Raw genomic sequence first — 16884 nt, forward strand, 5'->3', positions numbered from 1 at the left:
GGATTATTAACAGTATTTGTCTTCTTTTCAGTTCAAGTACTATCTTAATTGTGGGTGGCTTCAATATAGAATTGAAAGTTCTTGCCTGGTCTAATTATCATCTAACCCCTTGCTTCTTCCCCTTCTCTTTTTAAATTTCTCTTTATTCTGTTCTTCTTCCCTCAGTTTTATGTTACATGCCCTACCTTTTTATTTTAATGACCCAAATTTTATATTCATTTGTTACTTGCATTTGAAGTACTATTAAATATTATCCTTGGCTTAAGAGTCTTTGACACACTCTACACAACTCTAAATACTACACAATTAAAACCATCTACTTTATGGGCCTTCCCTTCTGGATCACTTTTACAAACGCCCTTTTCTTTTTGTTGTCAACCTTAATTAGGTTGATTTGAAGCTTCGTGTAAAGTGCCTCAACAAGCATTTCATATATAGACACACACACAGACACACACACACACACACACACAAATATATATATACATACATACATACACACACAAATATATATACATACATACACACACACACACAATCACAATTGGATGCTAATGAAGATCGGCTGCTTGACCCTTGTTTAATACTTTGACAACTTCAAAAATGCATGTTATGCCTTCATGAAGGAGGGAAGTCTCCAAAGCAATATTAACATCCACTACACCTCCAGCAGCAGTGCCCTCCCTAGCCATGGTGGTAAAGCACAGGTAGGATGAATCTTGAACGCAGCCAAGCATTGAAGGCAGCAGGGAAAAGTGTGACTCTTTAAGGTCATCTCTGTAAAACAGAATCAGCTCTATATACCCAGTTTCCAGCCTCCTACTCATGCTGCAGCAGCCCATCTTTGTAGTGTATTCTCTGAATCCAACAAAATTTCCTATTGTAAATCCCTACACTTGATCCTCTGTCCTCTATCCATTCTCATAATGTTCATACTTGCTTAACATGGAAGTCATAGACCATCATACATCATGACAACTTTGGCAGAGGTACTCTATTAGCTCCTTTGCTCCTTCAGTCAGAATTTCCAACTACTAGTTCCCCTTCTTTCTGATCATTCGTCATCATTTCCAGGTAGCTGAGTATTATTCAAGAGGAAACCCATCATCATATTTTCTGGTCCTCAGTCAACTATCAGACTCAAAGGAGGTTCATATAGGTGCCGTCTTGCTTTCTGATTCAACCTGTTTCCTTCCTAGGCTTTGGGAATGGAGATGAAATGGGTGGATGCTAAGAGTTCACTGGCCAACCAAGGGCTATTACACAAACACAGAGATACTCTACCACAACTTTCATGTATGCATTCCACTCCCCACCCCCACTCCATACACACTACTAGTGTTTTTTGTGAGCCCACCACTCAGAGGAAATGCTCTGGAGTACACAGTTGAGTTTTCTTCATCACTTTGGTCTTGGTACCTTCTCTTCCGACCTCTGCTGCTTTCTGTCTTGTGCACTTGCTCTCAGTTCTCCACATGTACTCCATCATTATATCTTGTTAGCACTGCCCACAATTATATCTCCCTTGAAGTGTTTGTCATTTGCCTCACTAGAATGTGAGTTCCATGAAGCCAAGGACTTTGTCATATTTGCTACTGTTCTAAAATATAGAGTTGACATACTAGCCAGATTCCTGTTATTGCTGAATGGCTTTCACACGTAAATAGCTGATCAACAGGGCATCAAGTGGAGGGATGGGGTTGCCATCCCACAGTCAATAACTCTGACCCAGAATTGTTCCTGTCTAAAAGAACTATAGGGGAAAAAATGGAGAAGAGACTGAGAGAAAGGACGTCCAGTGTCCAGCCCAACACAGGATTCATCTCAAGGGGAGGCTCCAAGGCCTGACACTATTATTGGTACTATGGTGTGCTTACAGACAGGATCCTAGCATGGCTGCCCACTGAGAGGCCCAAGAAGCAGCTGCCTGAGAATGAAGCAAATACTTACATCCAATCAATGGACTGAAGTCGGGGACTCCTGTGGTTGAATTAGGGAAAGGTTAGAAGAAACTGAGGAGGAGGGCGACCCCATAGGAAGACTAGCAGTCTCAACTAACCCAGACCCCTGAAATATCACAGGACACTGAGCCACCAACCAGGCACCATACAAGAGATGGCACTGAGTCATTTCTCTAGTCACAAATGATTGGGTGTTTTTGTTTGTTTATTTGTTTTGTTTTGTTTTTAAATAAAATTTTTGGAATAGAAAAGAAATGTGAAATGAAATTTTCAGCATTCAGAAGTAAAGTTTTATTGTCACTCAGCCATACTCACTCACGTTGTCTGTAGATGTTTGTTTCATTGTGGCAGTGAAATAGAATTATTTTAATAGAGATATTGATGGATGGTAAAACTGAAACTTTTACTAGCTGCCCTGCTATAGGAATGTTTGCTGACCTCTGCCCTAGATTAACAGTCTCTCACAGTGAGCAACATTTAACATTAGTCTTCTCATGACTTCTAGTAGAATCCCAGAACTACATCTGGGAGCCTTCCATAACATGGCTATTACAGAACAAACTTCTGTTCAAATCCCCAGTTCACTCCAGAGGTCTGCCTCCATGCCATGCCTGTCTCAGAAACTGTGGAATAGGGAATATATAATTCCTTCTAGGTCATGCACTTGACATAGGAGAGAGGGCCACTTCTCAGTCGTGACTGAAATGTTACAACCAGAGTAGAGTGAGTAGAGTCTCTGCTTATAAACAAGCAAAGTTGTTTGTCATCTACATAATTCCTCTTTCTGTTTCAAGATAGCATATATCAAAATACTATGTTTAGTCCTCTTGGGAATTAAAAAACATAATTCTCATCCAGTTTAGTATTATGCAAATAATTGGTACCTTGAGACATGCCTACCTTGGATAGGACATATATTACCTTTTCAATCTGTGAACTTCATGTATATGCAATCATTGCTTGGTAAGCCAGTTCTTCTTGAATATACAGAAGTTACTGTCCTATCTGAAGATGCCTTGGATAGATACCACAATACACCACCACTTGTACATCCTATCCTTTTTGTCAGCAGTCAGGCTAAATCCTGGGTACAAGGCCTCATGCCAGTTTTCTCTCTTTATGTGAGAACTAAGCATACTTCATTCAAAATGAGATGGTTTCTGCTTCAAATCCTCTTCATTTGTTGGCCAGATCACAGGCTTTTCATAGGGTGACCTTATTGGGAAATAGGAGGGTATTGATTTTTGATCAAACTGTATACCTGCAACTGCCCCAGCAAAGGAAAGTCTTTGGAATCCATTTATAAGACGTGATAGAGAAATCTTCATTTGGTCAGATTAATGGTTTTAGAAGTTCCTTAATGGCAATTTGGTGAATCTCTTGGCTTGGGACCAGCATGAAATCTGAGATGTTGTAGGAATGTGGAGTCATTGGTAATTATTATAACTTAGTAGCTTATTGGTTCCCTATCCTAGATGTCACATGGAAATACTTGACTCATTGAAATCTTTCTTACTGCAATGTCACATTGTAGGGGGTTTCATGAACCTAGGTAAAAATAGGGTTATTTTGAAAATCACACCAAGTGCTTTGTACGGTGGAAGCTGTTATTTCTTTATTGATTATTTCAATTAAAAAGATTGGTTTGAGAATTAGATTTTGATATACTGGACAAGTTAGGAAAGTGCAAAACTTTTTTAACTGTTCTTTGCTAGCATTTTCTTTTTCAAATAACAATGCTTTATTCATAATTTTGACATTTCTTTTCTTTTTGTATCATCTCATTGAGAATTCTCCTTAATAGGGAAGTTATTTTACAAAAGAAATTACATTTTTATGTGAATGACTAAAAAGAAAGATCAAAGTGCCAAAGGGTAAAAGGAAGCTTTTATGGCATAAGACTATTAACTGGAGATGTAAATTTATTTTATTATTGATGTCCCAAATAACTGTGGCCTGATCCTGAAGCTATGTCTAATACTACCCTGTTGCATACATCTCCTGGAATAAAGTGTAGCTCACACAAAGCCTTAGAACTCTGAAATACCTTATTTAAAACATGACTAAATAAAAATGTCTTTAAAATAACTCCTAATTCTACCAGTAGGTTTCTTGTAGGTTTTTGAGAAAGGTTATGACTAGTGATCATATGAAATGAAGGCTCTTAGTAGAATTACAAAAATGATTGGAAAAAACTGAATGGATTAAAGTCTGGGTCTCTGTATAGTATTTAATATATATTTGATTTTTTCCAGAGTAATGGTATCCATGATTTCTAGTGCTATAACAGTGATAGTCTTTATGCTTATATCTCCCCAACCCCCCTCTTTCTTCCAGACATGCAGATAAACACAAATACTTTTAGAAGAATTCAGTATTATTACTATCAAATAAAGATGAAAAAGAAATGATTTCTAGCCAATATTCTGAAAATCCATTATATTAAAAGGGACCACAAAGAACTGCTTCACAGGTATATAGATAATGGAAGTGTAGTTAGCTCTCAAGGAGGATGGCCAGGTTTGGCATAGTCCCATAAGGAAATTTGCTGATCTTAGGCCAATAGCCAGTAGAGTGCTATTAGAAATTAGTAAAAATAAATATTAGAATATAGTTGGAAAGATGCCAATTGAGTTCTCGTTCCTCATCAAAGAAACAGGAAGGCTATTACAGGAAACCACATCAATCACATTACAGAATTGTAGTGCCAAGTCTCAGTTGATACATCTATAGTACACCTAATGCTCGTACCTAATGCTCAGGGATCATTCCAGGGAGGGAGGTGAAAACATTGTGAGAGTCAGAATGGGAAGTTTATTGTGAGATTGGCTCCAAGAAATTTCAGAGAAGTGACCCATGAAGTCTTACCAACATAGCTGCTTAAACACAACCCAAACAAGAATGATAGCAAAATACATGCCAACCTGAACTCACAAGTCCCCAGTCAATGAGTTATAGGAAGCTGAGGAATGTTGATAGTGTAAGAAAGAAGAACACACCAGTTGGTTATCCAATACCAAATGATGAGCGCTGTAAACATACATACAAATAACATTGAGAGGACTGAGCAAGTCATATTTCTACATTTAGAAATATATACTTATATATTTAATAATACATATTTAGGAACAAATATACATACCCTACAACAATTTTTAAAAGATCACAATTTGGACAGATGTTGAAGGGAAAAAGGCAAAGTAGGGAAATAATGTAATCATATTACAATTTCAAAATATAAAACTATGTAATTAAATAAAATTAGTGAAGCTTCTGGCTATTTATGCTATTAAAACTAGAGTTTCCAATACCATCTGTTAAAGCTACCCTTGGAGAGATCCCAAGGCTATGAGGTGGCAAAATATATAGCTTAAAGAAAGACCTGGAGAATTTTGTTCTTAGAGAGTACTTCTCCCTGAACAGGGTTTATCTGCATTAAATTGGTTGGTCATATGATTTTTTGGAAACCTCAAAGCAAGTGAATAGAAACAGATTGAAACCAAGAACAGATCATAGAGAGGAAGTAATGAGCAGCACTCACGTGTGTGGCCCAGTTATCATCAATAAGCGATTCCAGGATCACATGCTACCACAAGAATGTCCTCATATTAGATCCTTTATCTCTATTGGAAAGCTATTCTAGACAACTTCTAAGACTGTTTCCCTGTGAAATCCCCAAGCATAGCTCAGAGTACATCTACAGAAGCAAACATACTAAATGTTGCTGGACTAAGATGTTGATCAGTTGAGGTCTTGTAAGACTGTAGGTGAAGCTGGTTAACTAACAGTCCAAAAAATTTACTGCATTAGAGAAAGATAAGTAACCAATCTTGTTTACAAAGGCAAATGCAGAGTATATGCAGACTTGGGCTTAGCCACAGTAGAGACCAGGCCTTAGTTAAGAGTATTTTAACTCTTCGGTAAAATACTTAAGCTACATCTACACCATGACAAAGATTACACAATACCACCCTTAACTATATGACCTATGCTGATAGCCTATAAAAACACTACAGTCAACTTTAACATAGCTTCCTCTGACCAAAACTATAAGTAGGTATGATGGATGGTGAATCCAAGCAGAAGTCTGACACTGCAATGTAGCTTTGCCAAGGCCACTCTTGGCTTTCAGTCTTAGTCTTACAATCTTTGTAGCCATTTTATAGCTATACATATACTTATAATTTGAGGATCAGGTAGAAAAGAGCCACAGAGAAACCAGCATCACCATTGTATGAGGAGGCTGAGAAGTAGGTGCTAGATGTAACAATACTATTTAAGTACCATAGCCAAAGCTGATGATTCCTGAGGCAGAAATGTACTAAGTTGCCAACAGTGACAACATAAATCTAAAGTTATAGATTAATTTTTCTGTATCTTTGTCATTATCTATAATGTGTATCATTTGGTAAGCAGAAAAATAATAATTTTTCTTTTAAATGTACTTTTAAGTTCTTCTATAACACAGAACTTTGAATTACATTTAATACAAAATTAAATTGAAGAATTAGTTCTTGATCAAGAAAGCCTGTCCTATCTAGAAAAAATATATGGAGTACTATATTTAAAAAGTTATTCTACAAATTGATCTATGCATTATATTTAATATGTAACCAAATCCTACTAACTTTCAAAACATACTGATGAGGAATAAAGCAGATAATGTACCCCTGTTTCTAACCTATAGTAACCAAGGAAGTGTGGCGTTTGCATAGTTTTAGAAATCTTGGTAGATGGCACAGAGCTCAAAAGTTCTAAGTTTACTCTTATACTTAATTTCAATTGTTTTTTTAAAGTACTAAAATAATTCAGTAGGAAAATAATTTTTCAATCCATGGTTTGGAATAAGTTCAAATCCACAAAAACAGTGAAGTTAGACTTCCCTGTCTGATATCATACAAAGAATTAACTCAAACTTATTAAAAACAACTATAAGAGTCAATGAATGCTATCAAATTAGATTTAAAGACAATAAAATGACAAAGTTACTGTTTTGAGATTACTGTTACTGACTTGTTTTGTCGTGTGAGTATGAACATATCATGGTGTGCATGTGGAGACCAAAGAATAATTTTTAGGAGTTGTTATCTCCTATTACCATGTGCGTCCCAGAGGACAAACTCAGGCCTAAGTTTACCTTTAAAGGCCTTTGCCATTAAACCATCTTGCTAGCCCTATAGTTATGCTTTATTTTTTTTAAAAAAATCAGGCATTCATTTTATTTGTACAAATGTTTGTATATAAATAAATGTATACATACACATACACATATACATATATACAATACATGTGTGTCTGGTCACCATGGAGGTAAAAAGAGGCTGTTAGATCCCCCTTAGAACTGAAATTAGGAATGTTTTTGAGCCAATATGTGGTTACTGGGAACCCCAAACCTATGTCCTCTTATAGAGCATCAAGTGCTCTTAAACACTGGCCCATCTCTTAAATCTACTACATTTACTCTTAAAGCTTTTCCAATAACCCCACATGTATCCTGATGATTGTAGTTACCAAGATTGCTTCAGGTGTTGGGTACATAATATTATTCTAGTTGAGCCTTCAGTTTTATACATATCACCACTTTTCACTGTAGAATATTAGAAAACTCATACCATTAACGCAGTTCAAAACAAAACACCTGCATATTGTCAACAGTATATACAGTGTTATTGGATCTGTTATGATTCCCGGAAGTGAATGACACATAACTACAAGCATGTGATTTTCTTTTAAGAGACACATGATTTACAACATCTTGTCCTCAGACTATCAGCATCAACACTGATGAAACTTGAGTATATTATTAATCTACTGAGACAGAAACACAGTATTTGGTGGCTAGATGGCTTCAGGGAAGAAGGGACATAATAATTGAAGTCTTACCAAGTCCTCTGGATGACTCAAATGTTTGTTAACATTGGAGAGCTACTGGTTTAAGAGACAGGGAATACACTCTCAATGGACACAACTATGAAACAACTCCTGCATCTAAGTTCAGGGAAGAGTGTGGAAGAGGGTGCAGAAGGATTGTATGAGCCAGAGGATCAGAAAGTTTGCTGGGAAACTTTGTCTCTTAGTAATGTCAATAGTTACGCCATAAGGTGTCACCAACATAACTGTCTAAACATGAGCTGAACAAGGACAAGAATAGACATTCCAAAACGGATGAGGGAAAGCCCACAAATGTTTAACCCTATATGAAGAACTACAAGCAATGGAGGAATGGTGAAAGTTCAAGACACAGTATTTCCTGGGGAAGAGCACTCTAATTGATTATCCAACCCCAAATGGCCAGCACCGAAAAGATGCACACAAGTAACATTATAGAAACAAACAGAATGTATTTAGGAAGGGAAATGATGTAGTTATATTAATCTCAAATATAAAAGAAAAATTAAAACCTGAAAAAAAAGAGACAGGGAATAAAATAATTACCAAGCTATTACACTGCAAGGCAGAATATGGTAAATGTCCCAATATTTCTACGAAGCACTGTCCCATAGAACATATAAAGTATAACTAGTATTTTTTTAAACATTGTAATATACATTTTTAAATCTTTGTTGAGTTTTCTGAAGAGTATTTTGTTTGGAAGAAAATTCCTTCTTGACTCTATAACACAGAACACTATTATGGGTCTCCTATAACAGGACCTGACTCTTGTTGTTTTGTTCCATGAATCATTAACAGAACCACACATCTAAAGGGTAGAAATGGAGCAATTTAGATCCAATTTGTTTGGATAGGAGCTGATCCAGATATTTATATTTTAATTCATACTTTGCATAAATTCTATCATCTTCACTAAAAATTGGTTTTCTTCTAAGTGTCTTTAATTTACCAAAAGGAAATACAGCATTTTGTAGTATACATGGAGGCATCATATCAGTCATATGTAGTGACTGATTATAGACTTTTGGGCAAGTTGCTTTGATGCAGTAAATATTAAAAAAAATGTTAAACCTTTTGACCCACTCTAGCACCAGCACCCATAGGGCCACAAGGCATGGCTTCATCCTACCTACAAAGTCTCATTCCAGCTCTCTCTCTGTATGTGAGAACTAAGCATACTTCATCCAAAATGGGATGGTTTTTTGCTTCAAATCCTCTTCATTTGTCGGCAAGATCACGGTCTTTTCCTAGGATAGAGTTATTGAGAAATGGGAAGGTATTGATTTTTGATCAAACTATATACCTGCAATTCACTCAACAAAGGAAAGCCTTTGGAAACCATTTATATGACATGATAGGGATCTTTATTTGCTCAGATTAATGTTTTTAGAAGTTAATGGCAATTTGGGGGATCTCTTGGCTCAGGCTTATTCTAGGAGATAGAACTCATACTTAACATTGTTTAAAAAGACATGAACCTAAGACTAGATAGGTTCCTAAGAAAACAGGATAAAATGTCCTACTACTATTCCACTAAATGAGCTTAGCAATAAAAAGATTCCCAATGACCTATCACTACGTCTATAGATCAATGTGTCCTTTTTAGAGAAGCTTCTCCTTGCAGTAGATGACAATCAACACAGCACATTTCTATAAGCAATGTGCATATAGAAAGATATCTTGGAGAAGTCAAATGTAAATAGAATTTTTTTTCAAACCCCTTTCCTCATGATCAGGATCTATGCAGAACAGGAGTCTAAAAGACTATAAAGATATAAAGAGCCAGAGGTAGTGGATGACCTCAAAGAAGCAGCATCTTCCAGACACAAAGGTCTAATGCAATATGATCTTACAGATACATGGCAGCATGTATAAGATCTATATAACCCAAGCTAGGCAAGATCTCATATTACCAACAAGAAGTAGCCACAAGAAGGTACATTCCTACCAAAGAAACAGTTTACAATTAATATCTGTAGGAGAAGGAAAATAGACTTTCTCCAATGGAGTAATAATAGAGCTAACAACCCTATCACAGGGCAGCCTCACAGTAATTGAATTTCGTGGGTTGTTTTTTTTGTTTCATTTTGTTTTGTTTGTTTGTTGTTGTTTTTGTTTTCCTGTTCTTTTGTTATTGTTACTTTGTTTTCTTTTCTTTTTGTTTTGTTAGTTTGTTTGTATTACATTTTGAGATAGTGTTAGTTTACCTGCAATGCCCTGACACCGCAGCCCAGATAATCAAAGGAAATTCCCCTCCCATAGTTCTGCAGCCTGAGAAGTCTGTGTCTAATATGACTGCAGACTTTGTGTCTGGGGAGGAGCTGTTCTCTTTCTTCTTTTGTACCTGCCTCCCAGGGAGGGAGAGGCACACCGTGCCCTCACAAAGCAAACAGGACAGAAAGGTAAAAGTTCCCTAACAGTTTTCTTCCATCTTTTCTAGAGCACCTATGTCATTTGGGAGGCAAAAGCATTGTGATTTAATTGCTCCCCTTAAGGTCGCACTCCATAATATTACCACAGGTGAGGATGAATTTCAACAAAAATTTTGCAATAAACACATAGAAGAATATGTACCCAATCCATTAATAGACTTTAAGCTAAGAACACTGAAAAACAACAACAAAAACTGACAAAACAAAACTACAGAATGGGTTGGTAAAAGGAACACTTTGCCTTGCTGATTTTGAGCAAATGATAATATTCTAATAGAAGATAATTGTCAACATAGAAAGTTAATTTTAAAATGGGAAACACACACATAGAAACAACATCAAACTTTCCAGTTAGGAAGAAAAGTAAAATATCAAATTACCCCAGGAATAGGTAAAATGTGGAGAGATGGTAATTGGCAAGACAACTTTGATGTCATATGAATAGTTTAAAAACAGTGCAGATTCAATGGAGAGTACCCATTCGCACACTCGAGAACTTTTATGTAAGAAAACGGCCACACTGTAGAATAATCAAACTTCAAGGGACTTATTTTGATCTTTATATTAAGCCAGTCACCTGGAATAATCGGAATATATTTCATTAAGAAAATATTTAATCAGAGCACAGCACACTAGAGTATATATATAGGTTATGAAAATCCTTTGCAAAGTAACAGTTTAGAACTGTGTCATCATTTAAAACATATGCTTTAGCATTACAATATAAAATTAAAACATATGCTAATCTCAATAGTATATGAGTGTGTGTATTGTTCTATAGGAAGGTTGTTATTGAGGAATATAAGTATATTATTTAACAGTTATGAGAACCTAAACCATAGATATATGTGTGTGTGTGTGTGTATGTATGTGTGTGTGTGTGTGTGTGATGTACATCTGTATGTGTATATCCATGAATCATTGAAAAAAGCAAAGTAATATGAGGAAGAAAGTATACTTCACTTATGTTGGTGTTCTAGCTCTGGAGCATAGTTATAATATAAAGAGCATTTTTGTTTTTATTAACAATTTTTTGATACAGAAAAAATGACTAGAAAAAAATGGCTCAGTGGCCGAGAACACCTTTTACTCTTCCAGAAGACCTGGGTTTAGGCCCTGCATCTACATGGCTGCTCACAATTGTCTATAATTCAGCTACTCCAGGGGATTCGATATCCTTTTCTGGCCTCTATGTGCACCAGGCATACTCGTGTGCAGGCAGACATCAAAGCAAAACTTGCATATACTTAAAAATAATAATTAAAAATATTTGATTTTACAATACCGTAATAATTTTTAATGAAATAATAATTTCGGAACTTTGGAGGTTTAGATTGACTACATGGGTAGCACCATTTTGTAAGGGATCCTGATAAATTATCAATTCTGAAACTTGGGAAGACAAGGCATTAGGAATGGAGAGCCTAGAGCGTCTTATTTATTACTCTGTGCACCTACCTTATTAACATGTATTTCCTCCACAGTGTGTGTTCATGCTTTACTTGTGTGAGTCAAAATTATGGCTTCATCTCGGCATGGTGGCACGAGTATATTAGTTTTAAAATTTGGAGGCTACATCAGAAGGATTCTAAGTTCTAAGTCAATCTAGGCTGCAGAGTGTTAACTTTCTTTTTCCTCAAAAGGCATAAATTCACACTCATCACCGCACGCTCTACCACTGAGCTACATCTCTCATGTTTATTAGGTATTTTATTCCAAGGTAAGTTGCCAAATTTTGCCTGTAACTCACTCTGTATCCCAAGCAGAAGTGCTCATACTCTTGAAGTAGTCAAGAGTTGGTTTTGTTTCCTGCCCTCTCCACTAAACAACAGTTACTGGCACAAACATGAGCACGCATGATAGTTGTAATTTGTTTGAGTGAGCTGATTTTCTATTAGCCGAGTAAGACTGTATGCCTTAAGGAGATCTGTTATGCTGTGAGAGTATTGACTTATAGTGGTCCCAACTAAAAAATACAAGGTATAATCTACTTGGTTCTTGTGAAATTCACCCACATTATCTCTTATTGCTTCTATAAACCATTAATTAAGGACCATTCAGAGGTTTTAGCTAGAGGGATGGGTGAAAGAATAGCTTTATTCCCTACTTAGCAGAAGAAAGGTTTTAAAGTGGAAAATGAGCAGTTGATGACCGCCTTGCCAAGTATAATTAAGAAATCTCAGCAGCACTGGTTGTTCCAAGCTCTGGAAGGAAAATCTGCCGAAGGCTGAGATTTGGCCTTGGTGAAGCTCATACTAGAAACTCAGCATGCCACTTTTCTGTCTAATTCTAATTATTGGAATAATCTGTAATCTCCTATAAATAGAATAGCATCCTTTATGCTGATGCCCAATAGCAAAAAGGCTTTCTTTGTCCTTCCTGTGATATCCTGTAGGACCTTGGTTTACTTCCTTTTCCCCTACCTCCCCAACCTCTAGGATCCCTCTGTTTTTAAGCCATCACTAACTTCTTGTATTCTACAGTTTGCTATGCCAATTTCTCAGCTTTTTCTAAGCACTGATACATTTAGGAAACCGCCCATGGCTTCTGTAAGAGAAACTTGGTGATAAATTTCACAACAATGAGAAGACATTAAAAGTACTGAGAGGTTCCTTCTCACTGGGGATGTTGGAGGGTTTTGTTTTATTCTATCTTGTTCGTTTTTTGACACAAGCAGCAATAAGTTGAAAACACAAATACTCATAAGAAATAACTGTCAGACTGTCCATGCTAAGCCCGCATTAGAACAGTTGAGAGCAAAGGGAGAGTTGAAGTATGGAGTGGAGGTTTTAGCCTAGAAGAAAAAAATCACAGAGAATCTGACCAGATGAAATATTAGGGAAAAATAAGCAGAATTGTGAGAGTGAACGTACAGATCTCAAAGATGAATGTTGACTTGATATAGGAGTGCATTTGTTATTAAATAGCTGTGTTTGCCTGTGTATGAAGAATAGTTTCAAAAGACAAAATTATCATGAACTTAGAATCACTTGCATTTTATTTGTGATTTTTCCCCAGGGACAATCTCAGTCTATCAGGTTAATTGAGTCTTTGAGGGTTCCAACAGAGGAGCTTGGCTTTTCAGAAAGAAAAAGACTGAAGGAGACAGAAACTGGGAACAAAAATATAAATTTGTGACATTAAAATTAGTTCCTTGATATGGTCTTGTTTTATAAAGTGGCTTATTTAAACATTTTCTCTGATGACAAGGTCCTTAGCACAAGAGACTATGATTTGATTTGATACAACAAGGCCTACTGCAGAGCTGAGTTCAAAATAATGGCTTCCGATAATAATTGCTTAATAGCAGGGATGAACTGTTATATCGTGATTGTGATAGATTTGGTTAAGAATGCTGATGAGCTTATTCTACTACATACTGATACAAATTACCCCTTGAGCCCATGATACTTTTATTGGACGAGTTACCTTTCACAAAAATGATGATAATTAATAATTTCTAAAACATATTTAAGAAGCCCACCCATCACAATGAAATGTTTGTGTGGCCCCATCCTCATCACCTTCCTTTCTCACTTTCTACAAAGTAAGGTGCATTCCAAATCTAATTGCTCATACTAGGGCTTATTTATGACCCACATAACTGGCTCACACACATTTCCCAAAAGCTATAATTTTAAGAATTAAGTCTCTCTAGCAAAAGAAGACAAGAAACAGATTTACACACGTGGATGGGGGCAGAAAGCGCTGCTACATTTTAACAGGGATAATTCAGGAAACCACTGGGACTTTGGAAAGTCAAAGTTCTAGGGCAGAATCAGGAACACAGAGGAAGTCTGTTCATAGAAGGAAGCAGCAGATAAAGAAAAGTGTGTAGGTGAAATGCCATGGGAAGAAAAGAATGCAAAACCAGTGAAGTAGATAAGGGCTTTTTGGAGATGTCTTTTTTATGTTGTTGTTCCTTACTCAAAACCTTTAGACCTTGAAATTATCATATTAGAGGCCAAATTCCTCAGTGTCCGGTATGGTTTCCTGACCACGTTTTTTTCCCTGTGGCTCACCTCTCTTAGAGCCAGCACAACCATCTGCAAATGAAGCAGAGAATTTCTGATTTTTCCTCCTACCCTTTGCAGCATACCTCCGAGACTCCAAGTGCAATCCAGCTGCACTTGTCTATAACATTCGTTTAACTACGATATACACCCTTGCTTTGCTTTATTTCCAGTCCCTGCCTTCATTGTCTCCATGGTAGGTTCAGGACTCTAGCCACACTGAGAGGGAGTTGAAACCTAGACAGAAATCTATACCAGCCGGACAGATGGAAAACTCCAAAGAAGAAATCAGATTGCAAACAACAATGGTTTAGTATTAGGAAGAGTTAAGACCTAGATAAAGAAAAAACGATTTTCTTCCTCTCAACTAAATGACTTAGAAAAGGGTCGGGGAGTGCTTCTCAGTTTCTGGGTTAGTCCTTTGTAAAGGAAAGAAAAACAAGTCAGTACTGCAACTGCAGTGCCTTAAGCCAAGCCACACTTTAGCTGTGGAAGTGAGAGTCCTTGTCATTCAGAAATAGTACCTGGCTCTCTGTGTTTCCCACCGTGCTACAGTAGTTCTTTTTGAAACTAGGAGGTTTTATCAAAAGATTACTGCTGCTGTGTGTTGAAATAATAAAAATGCAGCTGAAACATAATATGCATTTTTAAGCCTCCTAATAAGGAAAGTAATATGGCTGAAATGTTCAGGCAGATTGCCTGAGACACTGTATTTGCTTTGTGTCCAACACTATCTGGCACTGTGCTATTCACTAGTACTGTGCACCGCGTTCTATTTGGTCTCAATCAAATGCATTTTAGCATGAGTGTCCCCTCAGTGCATTGTCATTGTATTTATGTGTTTTTAAATACTGAGTTCTCTGTGAGTGAATGATAAATGATTGGCTGGAGGAGCATATCATATTTCTGGGCTTGGGAATGTGTAGACACAGGGTTTTAAAGTCATATTAAGATCATCTGAAAATAGATTATGCTGTTCTTTCTTTTATCCTGAATAATCTTTAATAAAAATGTTTATTTTTTCATTAATAAGAAAACCAAGCAAGTATCTTTAGATTGTTCATGGGAGACATCTAGTTTCTAGATCATATAAATGTTGATTAAAACTGTTGATAGTAGATATTAAAAATTACTAAATTTTTTAATTTTATATATATGTATATATATATATATGTCTATGTATGCATGTGTAGATGCCCTTGGAGACTAGTTACAGAAGACTAAATTGGGATCCTCTGGAGGAACAGCAAATGCTCTTAACCAGTGAACCATTACTTTGACCCCTTAATAGATTTTTATTTAATGATTTTTTTAATTGTAAAATACATTTACTTGTTGTGGGGATGCATGAGTGCCATGGCATATGTGTGGAGATCAGAGAATACTGTGAGGGAGTTAATCCTCTCCTTTGTGGTTCTACCACTGTGGGTCCACAGAATTGAAATCAGCTCATCAGACTTGGTGGCAAAGACTTTTACCTCCGTCAGCTATGTTTGCTGAATGAATTTTAGAACCAATAAGATAGAACTTTGAGGCTAATATGATGGTCCAGCATTTATGAGGACTCGTTGTTCTTGTGCAGTTCTCAGGTTCAATTCCTAGTATCCACATGGCAGCTAACAACTATATGTAACTCCATTTCCAGTGGGTTCCAATGTCCTCCTTGGGCCTCTAGGGGCACTGCTCATATGATGCACAAAGATACACGCAGGCAAAGCACACACACACACACACACACACCACACACACACACACACCATTAAAAACAAATCTTGACTAATTCCTCATGTTATATTAAATATAGAAAATTAACTGCCAACCAGTGAATAACTATCACTTATTATACTTTTAAGAATAACTAATCAACTATAAAACCTTAATTTTAAAATACAAACTGACTTTGGGAAGCTTCTTAGGTCTCTATGATATTAGAGGGAATAAATATTTATAAAAATATTTTTAAATCAATTAAGGCCAAACTCTTACTTTTCCCTGATAATGTGAGAAGATTTCAATTTTAGAAAGTCTTCCCTAAATCCAACTTCCTGTTGCTTCAGAGTCTTGTTCTTTTTTATCAAAAGAGCAAGCATAGGACATATAAATTCAATGTTTGGAAGCATATAGTATATTATATATTATATGTTATAATGCTACATATTACATATATATAATGCTATTAGAATGCTACACTATTAATTTTTTCATCTTTAAGTATAAAATTCATCATCTTAAATCACAAATATTTCCATATTATACTACATACAGTGATTTAACTGGGCTAAGTATTAATTTGGACTACTGCCCACTGAATAAGTTTAACAACTGTAACTACAGCAGAACACATGCCCTGCATGTTTACCCCAGTACCATAAGAAAAAAAAACCTGACAAACAAAAATCTGGCTGAATATCTAGCTTTCCTATGCCTTCAAGGTATCTACCGCATGTTGTAGATCTTGAAGACATTAAGTATAGAGAATGTAGCTGCATTCTCTTTCCAATTGTTTTTTTCTTCTTCTTTCCCTTTTTGTTTTATTTCTTTGCAAACCATAAGTGATCAGTAAGAATGCATTATTCCAGTTTACTT

The 16884-nt window shown here is 36.2% G+C and overlaps 1 protein-coding gene across 7 annotated transcripts in view; it reads left to right on the forward strand.

Moving 5' to 3' along the window:
• Positions 1–16884, forward strand: part of Macrod2 (mono-ADP ribosylhydrolase 2) — a 2017257-nt gene that overhangs the window by 983271 nt on the left and 1017102 nt on the right. The gene's annotated exons all lie outside the window — the stretch shown is intronic.

The sequence above is a fragment of the Rattus norvegicus genome, chromosome 3 (assembly GCF_036323735.1).
Source record: "Rattus norvegicus strain BN/NHsdMcwi chromosome 3, GRCr8, whole genome shotgun sequence".
Taxonomy (NCBI): domain Eukaryota; kingdom Metazoa; phylum Chordata; class Mammalia; order Rodentia; family Muridae; genus Rattus; species Rattus norvegicus.